At 37.2% G+C, this 16940-nt stretch overlaps 1 protein-coding gene across 1 annotated transcript in view; it reads right to left on the reverse strand.

Annotated features, from left to right (window-relative positions):
• NDUFAF2 (NADH:ubiquinone oxidoreductase complex assembly factor 2) overlaps positions 1 to 16940 on the reverse strand; it is a 59447-nt gene that overhangs the window by 27443 nt on the left and 15064 nt on the right. The gene's annotated exons all lie outside the window — the stretch shown is intronic.

Genomic DNA, 16940 nt, shown 5'->3' on the forward strand with positions numbered 1-16940 from the left:
GAGAAATTTGACATTTTGAGGAAGCATCAAGAAATATCTACATAGAATCTCTTCTTTCATGATGATGTGATTAATACAGTTAATTTCTTCAGTATGCTTTCAGTAAGTATTTCAAATGAAGTTATTTTAAAGTTGATAGCAGAAAGGAGTTACAATTCACCCACCTAACATCAAACCTGTGCATTATTGTTCATTATTAAATATTTAATACAACAAAATAAGAACTTGTACAGAAGCTGCAATTCCTTTTTCCAAGTACCTTCCTTAGCTTTATGTTTCATCCTACTTTTAAGCAAACAAACATTTTTACTGTTTCAGAGATAGGCTATCAGGCAAAGAGAAGAGTGTTACATGTCCATGATTAGGTATTTTTAATCAGTATTGAAAGGTACATGATTTATACTCACTTAAATACACAATTCCTATATGCTGTAAAATAACTTCCTTTCAAAAATACCAAGGAGAAATCTATTTCTCAAACTCTTTAGCTATATACAATAGCAAAAATAGATATTTACTTTCCTTTCATAAAGATTTCTAGAAAAGCTGAAGACCTATGTAATTAGGTCTGATCCTACGCAGGTCTCAGAATTAACACTCTTCTCCATTGCTGGGAAGTCACTAGATTTTACTGTTAGCACAGCACCTTTTAAAACATTGTGCACAATTTGAGTCACACACAGACCAAACACTCTTGAGTAAAGTGACATGAGAAGAAGTAACAAAGCTTATTTTTCTACCAGCTACGACCACTTGTGATCGATGTTGTATCTTCAGGCGTTCACAAATAAAACCGTTTTACCTAATCTACTTTTAGCAAACCACTCCTTATACTGCTACAGGCTTTCATAAGACATATATATAAAATTAATTCTTCAGATACCAGTCAAATCAACCACACTGTAGAGACAAACTAACAAAATTATTTTCCAAACATGCTGTTTTAAAGAATCATCACACAGCAGTGTTGGTGGCTTTTAAGCCTCCCTGCATTTGTGATGAACACATGGCACTAACTGACTTCAACTACCTGATTTGCCTTGTCTCTGAGGTTTCTTTTGGCAGATCAAAATCTTCATGTGTCTTCTTCGGACCATTCACTGACAACGGGAGCTGCTCAGGCGTTGGTACTGGGACCAGCACTGCTTAACATCTCTGGGACATGGACAATGGGACCTCACCCTCAGCAAGTTTGCTGACTGCCCTGAGATGTGAGGTGCAGCTGACATGCTGGAGGGAAGGGATGACATCCAGAGGGACTCTGACAGCCTTGAGATGTGGGCTCTTATGAACTACATGAAGTTCACAAGTTGATGCTGTTGGAGTGAGTCCAGAGGAGGCCATGAAGATTATCAAGGGGCTAGAGCACTTCTCCTATAAGGACAAGCTGCAAGAGTTAGGCTTGTTCAGTCCAGAGAAGAGAAGGCTTGGGGAGACCTTACTGCAGCACACCGATGGCTTTCAGTTTAAAACCATTCTCCCTTGTCCTATCCCTACACTCCCTCTCCCACTTTCCTGTATGACCCCTTTAAATATCGGTGTGCTGCACCACTGTTTTGTAATGACTCTACAATAAGCTTACTATAAATATGAAACATTACATTCTTTTTGCAACAAAAGTGTAAATGACAGCAGTACAAATGCCAGTTCCTTGGGGAGCTGAGGGATGCTTAGTGCTCTGGCATACGGAAGCTTTCTCACAACTGTTCTTTTGGTTTGTTTTGGTCTATCAGATTCAAGAAACAGTTTTCTACCAATTACTGTCAAAATGTGAATAAATCCAGGAATGAAGTACTGAATATTTTCAGTAAATGTATGAAAAATGGCTTAAAATGGGGGTTTAACATGTATGAAGGAAATATAGCAAGCAGATAAGAAGTGTACAATAACTTGTACTCTATAAATAAAAATATAATGGAGGAAGATAAAAAGGCAGTCATGCAGGGAAGAGAAAAAGGCAAATGACAGCAAGGGTATGAATTGTAAATGAAATGAAAAGAAAGTTACAGCTTGGAGAACATCAGTTAAGCAATATGACCCGACTCAGCAGTGTTACAGTCAGGTTTGGATGATTAATTATATTTTCATTATAAACCATTTGCAAACACTTGTTTACCACCTCCATTTTTTTTTTCAGAATAAATGGAATTATTACAGCTAGCTGCACATATACAAATAGCTAATGCTGTTTCTGGGTTAATTTTACAAGAGGATACAGGTTTGAGATTTGCAAAGGAAATTCAGTCTTATACAAGATCTGAACACACAGCTAATACTATGCATGGCATTTCAAGGATTAAAGAACACTAGTACTGCCACTTTATTGTGCTTGCTTTTCATTGCAGAATATAGTGGAAAACACTTTTATGTATTTCAGCCACAATCAACACAAAAGTGCAAATTCTGAATAACAGGAAGGTTAGCTAAAGTAACCTGTACTTTGAGATGTATTATTCATTCTAGCATATGCATATCCCACAAACATGTCTTGTAAATAGCATTAAAAAATATGATTTATCCAATAATTTATATCCTATTCACTTTATCACATAAGTTACAAAATCATCCTTTGAAGCTGCACTTGTACTGTTCGTACACTCCAAGACAGAACACTTGAGAAAGTTCCTCCCCCCACCTCTCAGGGGAGACTGTATCACTCTGACACCACGTGAAAGGAGGTTTTAGCCAGGTGGGTGTTGGTCCCTTCTTCCAAGTAACACAAGAGGAAATGGCCTCAAGTTGTGTCAGGGGAGGTTTAGATTGGGTATTAGGAAGAAATTTCTCCTCTGAAAGTGTTATCAAGCACTGGAACAGGCTGCCCAGAGAACTGGTTGAGCTGCCATCCCTGGAGGTATTCAAAAGATGTGTAGACGTGATGCCTGGGGATGTGGTTTAGTGGTGGAATTGGCAGTGCTAAGTTAACGGTTGGACTCGATGATCTTAAAAGGTCTTTTCCAATCAGAACAATTCTATGATTCTATAAGAGAAGGTGTATATTGATAACCCCCTACCTAGTCCTTTCAACAACGGAAACCTCAAAAATAGACTCAGATTTAAAAACTGCATGCAAATACATCAACATTACAGAACCCAACTCCTCTTGTAGTTAAATTGCTTGTTCACACTTACAAAGCAATTACACAAAAACACTTGCAAAGGTCGTATCTGAGCAAGATATGAACAGAGGTCCTAAGATTTCAGGCAGAGAATCTCCCTCTAAATGTACCAAGGTGGCTCTGAAGTTGGTGGAAGGGTTTGCAATCTGAGTAGAACAAGACTTAGCTCCTGACCTCCTCTGCCAATGCCACAGTTGACCCAGGAGACATACTGAATGTATATATTCTGTTCAAAAAGGCTCTCAGTTCATCCAGCAGCTAAAAAACTACTGTTTGTGGATTAAAACACGCCTTTGGGAAGAAAATAAGTGATACTGTTGTGAAAGCTCAAGGAAAAAGTGTTGGGGTGGCAGGTAACAGGGCCTAAATATGATGTGGTCCTCTCAGTACTTTACCTCTGAGGCACTGACAGTCTGTCTTGCACTTCACTGACATTTTTAGGTGGGATGATGACCGCCAAAATGTTGTTTTTAAAGGAAGGCTGACAACGGGACTGCTTTAGCATGGATTCACAGGGACAACCACTATGCAACACAAGGCCTGACAGGAATCTCAGGAAAAAGCCAGAGCTCTTCCTTTGGAGAAGAGGAAGCAATTTTAATACGACTGGGCCACTGACTATATCACAACTCTGAACACGCACATGTTTTGCAGGGAAGTCTGCTAGTAGAGCCAAGAGAAACACTGTACAGCTTCAAGGAAATAAAATACCTGACAGAGACTGAAATAAGAACAGATAATGGTAGAGTCTGACAGGGCTGCCAAAGGAGAAAACATTTTCCATTCCATCACGCAGCTACGTCTAACAGGAAGTTTTGTACTTTTATAAATAATCTTCTGGCAAAGACATGTCTTGTGAGATGAGGCAGTCACGACCAACACAAACTGGTAAAGTGTCAACAGGGGCTCCTTTCCTTCATCTCTCGGATAAAACAACCTAGAGGACTGTGAGGGTGCTAGCAGTGAGAAGATAAATGGTGTTACTCCGCATCACAGGGGCACTGCTGCCTAGCTGAGAACACAACCAGGGGCCCGAGGAGCTGAACCCTGCAACCACCTTTTGCAACCAGACAGTTTATTCATAAAATACTACTGAAGTTCCTGTTCAAAAATGCAGACCTCTCTCTGAGATTGAGCTTTAACCAGTTATAAAGAATCACATTTGCAATGAAACAAAAATCGATATTGGAACAAAAATGGACTGAAATGGCCTGACCTGGGGAAGAAGTATGTATATTGAACTCACACCACCAAATGCTATGACAAAGATTAATTGTGCTTCAAAATACCACAATTAGGTAGCACGTACATATTACAGCAGGAGTTCAAGTAAAAGTATGTTATTATCACTGCTTCCATCTTGAAAGTTTAATTTTTTACTCAGATTAACAAACTGAACTTGAATACCTTACCCCACAAGCAAATCATGTCTCAGTTTCACTGTAAGACAGAAAAATATTATTGAAGAAAAAACAACTCCGCATCTACAACATGAGTACACCATGACAAAAACCTCCCAACAATTTTACTCGTTTCCTAATTTGTTTAAGTGTCTGAGGGCTAAATGGAAGATGCTTAGAAACAACTTTCAGAACAACTTTCTAAATAGATTTCTGACTCATTAGTTTGACACCTGCGGTAAGATTTTTTCTTTTTTTTTTGGTGTGTGTTCATCAGTTATTGTATTTTTGACTTACAAATTTGTTTATGTTTACAATAAATTTCTGGTATGCTTTTTCACATATCTTTATTATACATATATATGTTACATACTTTATTGAATATCTGTTAAAAAGGAATCGAAGTAAAAATATAGAAAATGGATTGCATATATCATTAGGAATATCCTTTCCAAAATAAAAGAATGCTACACTAATCCTTATAGGAGCTTAATTATCATAATTGTTCAGTTTTGTATGTGCTTCTGTAGTGTTTTAAATATTTAAAGTTTGCAAATTGTCATCTTTCATTTTAATAGAAATAAAGAAAAAATGTTTACTTGCTTAGAGTTTTAAGAAAAATAAGTATTTAAAAGTTAACCTGTACTTTTTAAAAACAAAATTAAACAATACTTCCCAGGAAGTACAACAATTTAGTGGGTTTATATTAGCAGCATCAAATCAGTTCTCTTTCAACAGCTGAAAATTTTTGTCTGATAAAACTCTTCCTTTACATTGTTATGACTAACTGTAAACCTCTGCTTCAAAGGTTTGTTTCTTTAAGCTGACCATTATGCACCCATTAGTTGAAGTATTTTCTTATATACATTAAGAAATGGGGGGGGAAGGAGCAGCAGGAAGTACATCTCAACTCGTTTTGGTGAGCTCAGAGTGGTGTGGGTGGAAAAGAAGAAAAAAGGAACTTCACATAGCCAAGGTAGTGCCCCAATGTCTGATGTGCTTTCAAAGAGAAAACTACTTAGAGCTGGAAAAGGAAAAATTGGAACAGCATGGACCAAGGATTACCTGAAGGTCAAAGCTTTTTAGATCTGAATCCACCTGTGAATTTATTTTTCTAGAAAAAAGTTAGAAAAACAAGTGCACATGTATAACGCAAGATGCAGTTCCCACTTAACAGTTTTCTTGCGCTCCGCTTCCAGAGTTCCACTTTAAGGAAGCACAGTTTAGTCTAAACAACAAATACTGGGATCTATGTGTTTTCACAGTACGTAAAAGTACTAATCATCAAGTATTTGAATAGTCAATTGTGTGCCCGTTGATTTTAGAGTATTTTGTTGTTACTAGATGCTGAAGCACCATGTGCACCAATTGTATCCAGTAAGATCATGTAAGAGTTTCTAAGTCAAAGCATTTATGCTGATTCCAGTGAAAGAAAAGAAGAAAGATTGCCTTTGGACTGCAATCTCTAGATTGCATAGCTTCTAATAACTGTAATACAGGTGTTTGATACACAGAGTTTATGAGCACTGAAAGAACAAGCTGCAATACCTACAAACTCCACAATCAAGTAATTTCATTTACAGGTACGTTAAAGACTTTGAGGTTCCCAAACTGTATTTTAATTTTTAGAGATAGAATTAAAGATAGTTATTTAACTAGGCTTTAGCAGTTTAATCTCTATAATGTAGACTCTCAGAAATAATGACATCCACAGAGATTCTCATTATTGCAAAGTTATTCAATTAATCTCATTAGAATTCTAACTCATTTCTTTCACATTTGAGCAGCCAAGACATGTGATTCCTGTGTTTTTATATTAAGATATCACACAAGCTCTTTCATTCTTAAATGTCTCCATATAGTAAGAAACCTTAGTGATACCAAGGCTACATGACTGCACCACAACTCTGTGCTGTCCACCCATGAAAAGTTCTCGTAATTCCTTTAGTGGCTTCTGGAACATTTGGGTGTCTACTGATTAAAAAAACCCCTTCTTTAGCTTGCAAGACATAAGATGGCATGGATACAGCCTACTAACTATGAGAAAAAGGATTCTGAATCTGGTGGGGATCGCTGCCTCGCTACACACTGGGAGTTGCATGTGTACACCTCTAACACAGAGATGAAACACCTACACATTAAACCTTCAGATAGTCTTAAGATGCACAGATATTTTGAAACGATGGTGTTAAGGAAGTTACAGGCTCTCAAGGATGATAATAATTCCAATTCTACCAAAAAAAGAAATACTTAAAAGTATTTACTCTTCCCCTCTCCTATTCTTCTATGGAAACATAAATAGACAGTAATACACAAAACCTTCTAAACAAATGATAAAACTTTGATTTTTATTATACCATTTATCTCAGTGACATTTCTTACTAACTGTTTTGACACCATGGACTTGTTTTTGTGAATGAATGTTTGCTTTTTAAATTATCAACCTAATGAGAGTTGCTACTCAGAAACACAAATGCAGATCTTACACTTCCTCTCCTACCTGTGTGCATGAATGAATGAGAAGGTACATGCCAGATATGAGATGAGATTTTTCACCCCTAATAAAGATGACCTACTTCTGCACAGTTCGGTATAATTCGTTTTCATTCCTGGGAATTTACTATAAAATCAAATTACCTGTACGATAAACCTTCTGTAATCACCAGTAAGCGTCTTATTTTTCACTTTAAGGACACTTTCGATTTGCAGTTGCATTTTACACACACTGTCCAGATGACTAAACACATATTTAAATATCAAATTCAGACGGTTTTAGTTCAAATCAATTAAACTGAGAAATCATTCCCTTCTGGCTGCCTATATTTTTCTTTAATCCTGGTCAGTGTAGGACCTTATTACAAGTAATTTGCTACTATAAGGCTGAGGAAAAAATGCTAGGCTCACAATTTTTGTCATTTTTCCCCCACTCTCCCTGCAGGCTGCTACTGTTGATGGCCTTTATGGAAATATAAATTCAATCAGCAGCTGCAAATTTCATGAGACGTCCATCTTCATGCTGAATTTCTAACTGAGTGTCAAAACAATCTGTGGATTTCTCCCTGATGAAACACACTTTGAATTGTAAATTTCTGCAATTTTCTCATGTTAGAATTTGAGCTGCACTAAAATAGAGCTAGCCCAGATATAGCACCTACCAGCTTCAGACATGTAATTTTTCCCCCTCATTATCTCTTTCTGCCACTGAAAGGGTTAAATAATAACCCAAGAAAAATTACCTTTTTTGTTTTACATTAAAAAATTAAATTAGATTTTTCTATTCTTCTTAGAAGTAGGAGCAAAAAGGTCTGCAATGTATTAAAAATGTTATCAAAGCAGTTATTTGAACCCACTGTTCATTTTACAGAATTTTGCAATGACAAGCCCCCAGAAATTAGCTGCAATAAAACTTAAAGAAATTGCTGTAGAGCCAAAATAGTTTAAAATTCAAGGAGAGCAAGTTCAGTTCACAGTGACAGTTTGTTTCTTCTAAATTTTGACTTACATTAAATGTTACTGGAAAAAAAGAAACAATATACACAATGATGACTAAAACTGAAGCAGCACAATTTTGAACAGTTTGCTGTTCTCTGAACGCAGTAAAGCAAAACAATTTCTGATATAATTACTGTTTATTACAGCAGTTCAGAAAACACACGCAGTCTATTGGGTATCTTACAGCAGCTACAGCATTTTGCTGTAAAAGAGTATTTGGCTTTCTCTCCTGCAGACCCTAACATGAAATATGTAAAACAATACTACTTTTACAATTTGCAAACAAACTTAAATACTCTGTTTACTGCCAAAGCTTCTCAGCTCCTTTCCATATATAAAAACACCAACCACAAAGAGAAATTCACTGATCATGTAGTAAAGTACCTGCTGGCTTTCTATTTGTTTTCTCCTCCCCAGGGATAAATATGTGTAGTGGGGCTTGTGGGGGATTTACTGAATGTACAGTACTAACACTGAAAAGATGGTTATGGTTTGGATGCTGCACTACAAATACCACATTCCAAAAGACAAATTTACAGAAGAATTTTTTTATACAGCAAAGCTTCAGCTAATTCTCGGAATGAGAAAGGAAATGGACAGGTGAGCAGCTACAGAGTAAGTCCCTTGCACAAGACCTTCAACCTACTGAGGTTTCATATCTCTTGATACGTCACCACAGCATTTCTTTGGTAAAGTTCCTCTACCCCTCTTAGCTACCCGCACTACATTCTCCTTCATGTGAACTGCAGTGACCTGAGAGTTTCCAGACTCTCAAAACTAACTGATCTATACAATTTTCCTGCCTGGCTTCTTAACATTAAGTATGACTTGTTAAAAAAGCAAACAAATAAACAAACAAAGAACATGCAAGAGAACCTACCTCTGTCAAAAATCAGTGTTGGCTCAAGGAAAGGCTCAAGGAAAGAATGCTGGCATGCACCTGTGCAGGGGTCTTACACTAGTCAGGTGAAATTTTATGCTCTGATAAACAACCACGTCAGAGGTGAGAGTTGTTCAGAGAAAACTACTGTATTCCCTTTCAAACCATGCTCATTAAAGTGACCCTTACAAACTTGCTATTAATAGAATGTAAGTTCCTGCCTCAGCATGACAAGAAAACGTTGCTCAAAGCGTTATTTCAACAGATGGCTGGTTTTGCGTCACTGAGTCGCAGCCTCATGGATCAAACAATGTCAGGACTTCATTTCAGTTTCACATGGTTGTATATTTATTAGCTTTAACAGCAAAATAAATTTGCATATCTATCTCTTCTCTAATGTGACTAATGTTATATAGTTCTGTAACACCTACAGTTTCAGTCACAAGTTGTATGGACTGAGCACAGCTAAGGATTCTGCTAGGGTAGATGGCAAGAATGGGAATTACTGAGCGTAATAGAATCGCTGTCATTGTAACAGCTACCTGAATATTGGATTATTTGCTTACATTCATCTGCAGCACCTGCCAGAAGGGAAGGGAGGTGTAACAAGAAAACCTGCTTCTAATTCGAAAAACACAAATGGACAGGGATCCAGAATCCCTAACTCTATTAATCTGCCACCACTGGGCACTTGCTCCCGTTCAGTTGTAGGGTTTACCTTGGTCTCATGTTATTTCAAAACTTCTCCATTTCTCCAAAACAATTACTCCCTTTTATCGCTACCTTTCAAGTTCTAGGCCACGATGCTTTCTTTATTAAAGTGCAGAGTGTTCAAGCACTTCTAAAGGGGGGTGATCAATTTTAATCTAACACAAAGTGCAGAATTCTGCACTTTCTGTGTGGACACAGAGAAACACACTGACTTCCAGGCTTCCTACCAAAATTGAAAACACCAAAGTACTTTCAAACTTAAGCAAGAATGAAAAATGAAACAGTGTTAAAAAACAACAGAGATGCATGGAAGAAAACTTACTGTGGTACAAATCCAACAAAGGTGATTCCACCCATCTACGATGTGCTACTTATTTCTTCAGTGCCATCTTCTGGCACGGTAGTTATAACTACTAAGCAGATGTGATTTCTTTTTTCCTCCGAATATAACCTTGAAAGTCATTAGTATATCAATTACATATGTATTCGCACTTGAAAACCAGCCCTAACCCTGAGAAGAATAGTTTTTAAATTTTATGATTAAAAAGTTGTATTGATAAGGAAATTCAGTCACTTGTGGGTATAAAAAAATGCATCCATCAAGTAATGATGTCACAAGCCAGACAAGCCTAGGATGACATCAAGCTTTCATTTTAATTAAGTAATGCTTTTAATTTAGTAACACTTACTGTACACACAAATGCAGAAGTTAAAGAAGATTTCCTTTTTCTCACCTTCTTCACAAGACAACTGGAAAAGTCTGTAAATGGCTAGGCATCTAACAAGGTTTTGCTTACAAAGACTGTTAGCACTACCTCCTTGTGAAGTTGATTCTTTTTTTAAAAAATACAGCGCTATCGTTGACATTGTCAGAATTGGAAGCAGGCAAAGCCAAAAGTGAAATGAATAGTAAAAATAAACAAAATGACTTAATTTCAGTCTTTGGTTTTGTAACTCTCAATCACTTTCTGATTAAAGGTATTTTGTAAAATGAAAACCCAAGGTAATCATTCCATTTACAAAACTCTAAAAATCTCATCTTAATAATTGACATAAAGTTTAACCAAACCTTGCAATGCACATCATAATAGTTTTCAAAGCAGAAAATGCAGACCAGTTAAAACTGTATTATTTGCAGGCCTACCAGCTAATGCAATATGGCATAAAGGGTATATCCTCTCTGGGAACACTAATTTCCAAACTTTCTACATGGTGCCTGTCAATTACGGCAGGCTAACAAGGAAACACGGGGGCAATACACAGAGAACAGCTTAACACTGAAACTGCACCAAGTTGTACAGGGGGATATCCTTGTGCTTGGATGCTCCTGGAAAAAGCTTGCAGAAACACACTTTAACACTACCAAGAATGGAGAAAATAAATAACAGTACAACTTGAAAACTGCCTGTCCTTTTGGAGACAGCTTGGTTCTTAAGTGCTTGCATTTTCCTCTCCCTTCTGCTTTTATTTCTTTCAATGGCCTCTCCTTTTCTGTTGCCTGTGTGAGGGGGGGGAGGAAACAGAGTGCTTCCATCAGCTGCTGGATATATGGAGATAAACTTATTAACCAAGTACAGCCCTATTGGAATTAAGAAGTGAATGGAAATGTTATTTTATCCCTCAGGAAAACACTGAAACACTTTAAGAATACTGCACTACCCCAATATACACAAGATTTATTTTTTAAAAGAAAACAGGGTCCATCTCCAGTTTCTCAGTATAATACTATTTTGTGTGCAGGCTTCTGGAAAACCTTGTGTTTCAGAACTGCTGCACTCTTCACAAAACAATGTAAGTAATCATGTTGCTCAGTAATATTCAATACCATTATTTAGGATGGCCTTGAAAGCCTCATCTGGAGTGAGATCATACTAGTTAATGCATAATCAGGCACATATTATCCTTTTTCTCCAATACTACACATCAAGTATAATTTTCAAATATTTTCTGTCAATGAGACAATCAAAAATAAGATTAACAACCACTAAAAAAATCCTAAATAGACTGTGTGCACATGAGAGTTCTGCACAGCTTTGTTGTAAACAGGAAGAAAACACTGACCAAACTTAATTTTTAGGTATGTGCCATCAAATCAAAGCCTTCTGTGCTCATTAATATTTACCACTACATTTCTAGTCCATCCTAAAAGTAGCCCAAGTTTCAATGACTGTTTCATAACTGTCTTTTCTTTCACTTGCTTCTTCAAATATTAGTCCAAACACCTTTCTGTTATTCTTGTATTTTCTCTTAATGCAGAAAAAAACCTCAATAAACCACCACCACCAACAACAGAAAGCATCTCCTCTAGATAAATTTCCCTCCCTGGACTCTCATAGTATTTGGCAGTCAACAATGCATACAGAGATGCTAAAGGCTCTCTAAATTTAATTGCTCTTGTAATCAGCATCACAAATAGCAGGCCAAGACTACTGCACTGACAAAAAACTATAAAAAGGAGACCACTGAAAAGGAAAACATGAACGTTTGACTTCCTTGTATGGATTCCTTCATCCAAGGCTTTCCACATGTTGGGATTAGCAAAAGAGGGAAGGATGGGATTTGGTAGCTGGCTACAGAAACATTTCACATCAATATGTCCGATGTATGAAAGAGTCATAACTGAAATGTCAGACTAATCCAATGTCATAATCCATTGGATAAGGAACGTTCTAGTATTCTTTTCTTCATTCTATGTTCTTTAGCACCCATCAAATCTCTTTTAGGCGTACTATGTAAAACCCAGTATTGATACAGAGATTACTTTCATTTTATTCCATTATTTTGAGGCTTCCCAGATGCAGACACACTATTTCTTAGGTCTTTAATGTTTCTCATGTGGAAAAGAAAACTAATCCAAATATTGTAATGTGCTGTTTCTATTTATATTTTAAATACATTTGCATTCTCTCTCCCATTTTATTGCAAGTTCCACGTTCTTTTTCTCTACACAGAATTACCATGCTTTAGTTCTCATTCATCTTCAGCAGTTTATTACTCATCCACACATGCTGATCTTCAGATGTACCCGACATCATCTTTTGCGTCAGCCACATGTTCTTCTTTATATTTTGGCCAACTTTGTAATGCTGTATCATTTCCTAATTAGCAATGGCACCATTTTTTACTGAGCTCATTCTTCATCTTAGTAGCCTATTTTCCCCCCATTTAGTTCATCTAGTTGGACTACAGCTACATATCTCACCACAGACTCAAATAAAGAGTTGATACATTCTTGAAACTCATCTAGCAGAATTTCAGAGAAAACAGCTGAAACGGCTCAATACATTACAGGAACACCTCATCTCTCTGCCCCCACTCCCTCAAAAAATGCATAACAACCCCATTATGGCACTGTCAGTCCAAGTACTTGCCATATTACTCACGCCAACCATCAACTCTTGCCTAGAAATTAACTCGCAGAGTTTCAATTTCATCTAGCACTTCTAAGGTCTTCTATTGCCTAAGATTTCAAGGCAACACCGCCATTTTGAAGTGCTAACCCTTTAAAAACATTAAGTAGTGACATTATGATGTAACCTACTGTGTGAACTTCAACTACTGTAATGTAAGGTAAAAGTTCCAGTCTGCCAATAACTGATGAGAAGTAAATTTGAACCTCCAGCGATATTCAGTACATTACAAACTTTGACCTTCATTCACAGAAAGACTGGCTTGATCATCTGTGAGGTCCTTCAGCATGACAGACGGCAAGCCACAGAGTATGCCTCGGAAAAGCATCCCGAGAAAAAGGAGCACATGCAGCTAATTTAGCGGTACGACAGCTACAGATGAACAGGGTATTCATAAAGAGGTAGAATGTTATTGCTACTTGTGAATTGTTACTAAAATTAAGCGCAGTGCTTGCTATACTCTTCACAGCTTGAGGGTGTGAGGGGGAAGTAAGTGGAAAATCTAGTGAATACTGCACGTATATTGTAACTTGCGAGGCCACTGCAGTGCCACAGAAATGACAGAAAAAAACCCATTACTTGAGACAGGTTGCTTGTAAGTACAGAATTACTTCTTCTTAATCAAAACTGTATCAAGAGACACCTGGGGAAGTGGGACAAAATTTTGAAAAATCAACAGATTATGCCATCAATTTTAGATATGATCATGTGCTTCAGAGATAAAACATTCATCACAACTGAACAGATGGAATTTCTCATTTTTTGTTAACTGGACCAACACGTAAAACGTAATTCAAAATATGATGAAAGCTGCTCCCTTTTAAGAAGCAGGTGCACCATCCCAAAAACAATAAATTGAACGCTGCAGAGATTAAGTTGACATTATTATATCACATTATACATTTATGCAAGCTAGCTGTTGAAGAATAGGCATTAATCCACAGTGCATTTATATTAGGAAAAAAAACACATGTTCCTTATTTGGTGGAGAAAAAGAAAAATCTCTGAAAGGTAAGGCTCCTCTAAATCTCAAATGAATGCACATTTCTGTTCTCTTCCCTTCCTCTTTTTACTGCTTCAAAAGAGCAGTTATAAATGGACTAAACCCTAAACACCAATCACCATCCAATATTTAAGCTCCCACTGAGAAGTGACTTTTTATCTTTGCAGTCAAAAACTGTTGCCTTCTAACATTATTAATTACAAAGGAAAATCTCTGATTTAAGATTTAAGATGTTCCTCTCTCACATTATCTGCAACGTATACTTGTTCAGCCTTTTGCGATGCTTCTACACAGTCTGTAGTAAGACCGCTGCTAAAAAAACCTCACCATACCCTTTCTTGCTATAGTTACAGTTTCTTGCTATCTTACACTTCTTCGCTGGCTCTCAGCCTTTTCTGGCGTGTCAACACTTGAAACTGCAAGAAGAGCTAGAAAGCTCCAGCGTGCTACAGGCCTTGCGGCAATTGTTCTAATAGCTGCTCTCAGAAATACACAACTAATAATTATCTTGCAATAGCTACAAGGCCTCATGGCACTGGCTGCCCTGGATCCCCTCTTCTCTTTCTGTATTTCATCTCTGGAGACACTGGATCATTGCAGCACTAACACCCTTTAGACAGACACTCTGAAGTATGGAATGCCATAGCACACTGCCAATCTCTCACTGCTTGTTCCCAGTACAAATTACTGCTAAGCACCCTCCATACATGTTTCAGTTTACTATCAGTGTACGCAATAAGCCAAATTCTTCTCTATGAATTTCAAGAATTCCCTCCTCCTGCCTTGAGAACTCTCTCTGACACCTCCAAATAGATGCCTGATCTTCCATTAAAAATCAGCATGACTAAACCATTGTATTCGTTCTTTCTCCACAGTCATGGTGAAGAATGCCATCATTCTTCTTTTTTTCTGGTGTTGTTTTATAACTGGAGCTCTCTTGTCTCTATACTCAGGATCGCGCTCAAATATACAGGTTCTTTCCACATAACATTTTTTCAATAAAACTTTATTGATTTTCCACACTGCTAAATCTGTTATTGAGGCTGAATTACTACGACATCATTTTCTCTTGACTTGGCATATGCATCCTACCTTACTCATGAATTTACAATACTGATGCAAACATTGCTTTTCTAGTCAGAAACCATACACACTGCAATTCTGCCTCTAGATCCGCCACAGGATCTCTATTTTCGCTTTGGCTACAAGTTAGTTTCTTTTCAAACTACTCTGCAAACTGGCCCCTTTTTTTTTTGTGTTTTTTTTATCACCGGAGATGGGTTGACTACTGTCACATACAGGTCTGTATCAATCAAATTTATTTTCTGGCTGCTTCGGCTAGACAAGAGATCTCCATGAATATCCACAAACTAATTTCAAAGTTTTCCTTTACATTCTATTTTGCCAAAACAAAAACTTCAGTTAGTGAGGCTGCAGGTAGATTACATTTTTGCTAAGGAGGATGATGACCATTGCTATCCATATCTATCTAGAGTATCTCTTCTTACACATCAACTTTAAACACTTTGGGTAAAGCCTATGTTTAGCAGGTACACAGAGATGCCAAGGCTACAGTTTGCTGTTCATAAACATAATATGTTTAAAAATAAAATGAGCAATACCTGAAAACAAATTTAAACTACACAGATGGTCAAAACAGTGGTGCAATACACAGGAAGGTAAGAAACTACAGAAACGGCTCTTGATCTTTGCCCAGTACTAAAGAAAAACTTGAAGTAGTTTTACGCCAGGACGTTTTTCTCCTACAAGGTCAAAAACTTCAGATAACTATGCATAAGCAAACACATTTCACTATGCAGCAGCTGAACTTCATTCTTCTCCTAATCTAATCCTTTCCTATTCCTTCAGTTTCAGAAAGTTGCATTTCTTTTTAATATTTGTTTGGTAGAACATGAGAGAAATGAAACTGCAGTAAGGTGGAAATGAATGCTTAACGTTTCCTAACCTTTTTTAAAAAGACTTGAAGGAAGAAAGATACCATAAAGGGGGCTACCAGAAAAAATGTCCAGGAATCAATACACCTACTGCATTACACTGAGCAAGGTCAGCCTAAGAGCAAAGATGCACGTAATCCACTTAGCAGATTGTATCATTCTACATCTGATTCAACAACTATCGCAGACTACCATCTTCTAGCTCACATGATTTATTTCCATCTAATTCTCCACTGCCATTTAGCTAATTTACTCCTTCTTCACATTACGCCACATGTTCCTACTGCAGAAAGATTTCCTTTGCAAACTCTGCACCCAGGTTAACATATCTACAGGGATCCAAGAATACTTGAGGAAGAGAACGTAATCACTTTCAGCTAAGAAGGGTCCAGAGTCTGCAAGGTGATGTATTCTAATCACTACCTTGGGTAAACAAGATAAAGAAGCTTTTCCTAATTGTACAAGCATTACTATTACATCCCCTTTTAAAAAGTAGCAAACAAGCTGTACAAATCTGCTCCAAAACTACAAACTGTATTCAACTTGCATGGCAAGTAAAAGTATGTGTCAGCAGTTCAAGCTCCAGAAGATTTTTGGTATGTTTTGAGGGGGAAAAAAAAGAAAGGAAAAAGAGCATTCAACATAACACTTTGTCCATCAGAACAGATTCATAAATTCTAGCAAGATACACCACAAATCCTTGATGATTAGTTTCCATCTTCACCACGTTCTGATTCATTCTTCTCTTTATCTGAGAGCGTGTCAAGGTGGGAAATTCAGGGAAATGCAGCTGTGTCTTTCTACTGTTCCTTATGGTAAAGCCCATTGCTGCAAGTTTTTCACAGCAGCAAACCTCCAGGGTGAAAACTCATTCTTTAAATGTGGACATCCCACACATAGTATCTGAGACATCTCCATCTTCCCTTGAGTAGCACAATATGGGTGTTTGCCCCTTCTCAATCCCTCCTCCAGA

This window comes from Gallinula chloropus (assembly GCF_964237585.1).
Source record: "Gallinula chloropus genome assembly, chromosome: Z".
In the NCBI taxonomy this organism is placed as follows: Eukaryota; Metazoa; Chordata; class Aves; order Gruiformes; family Rallidae; genus Gallinula; species Gallinula chloropus.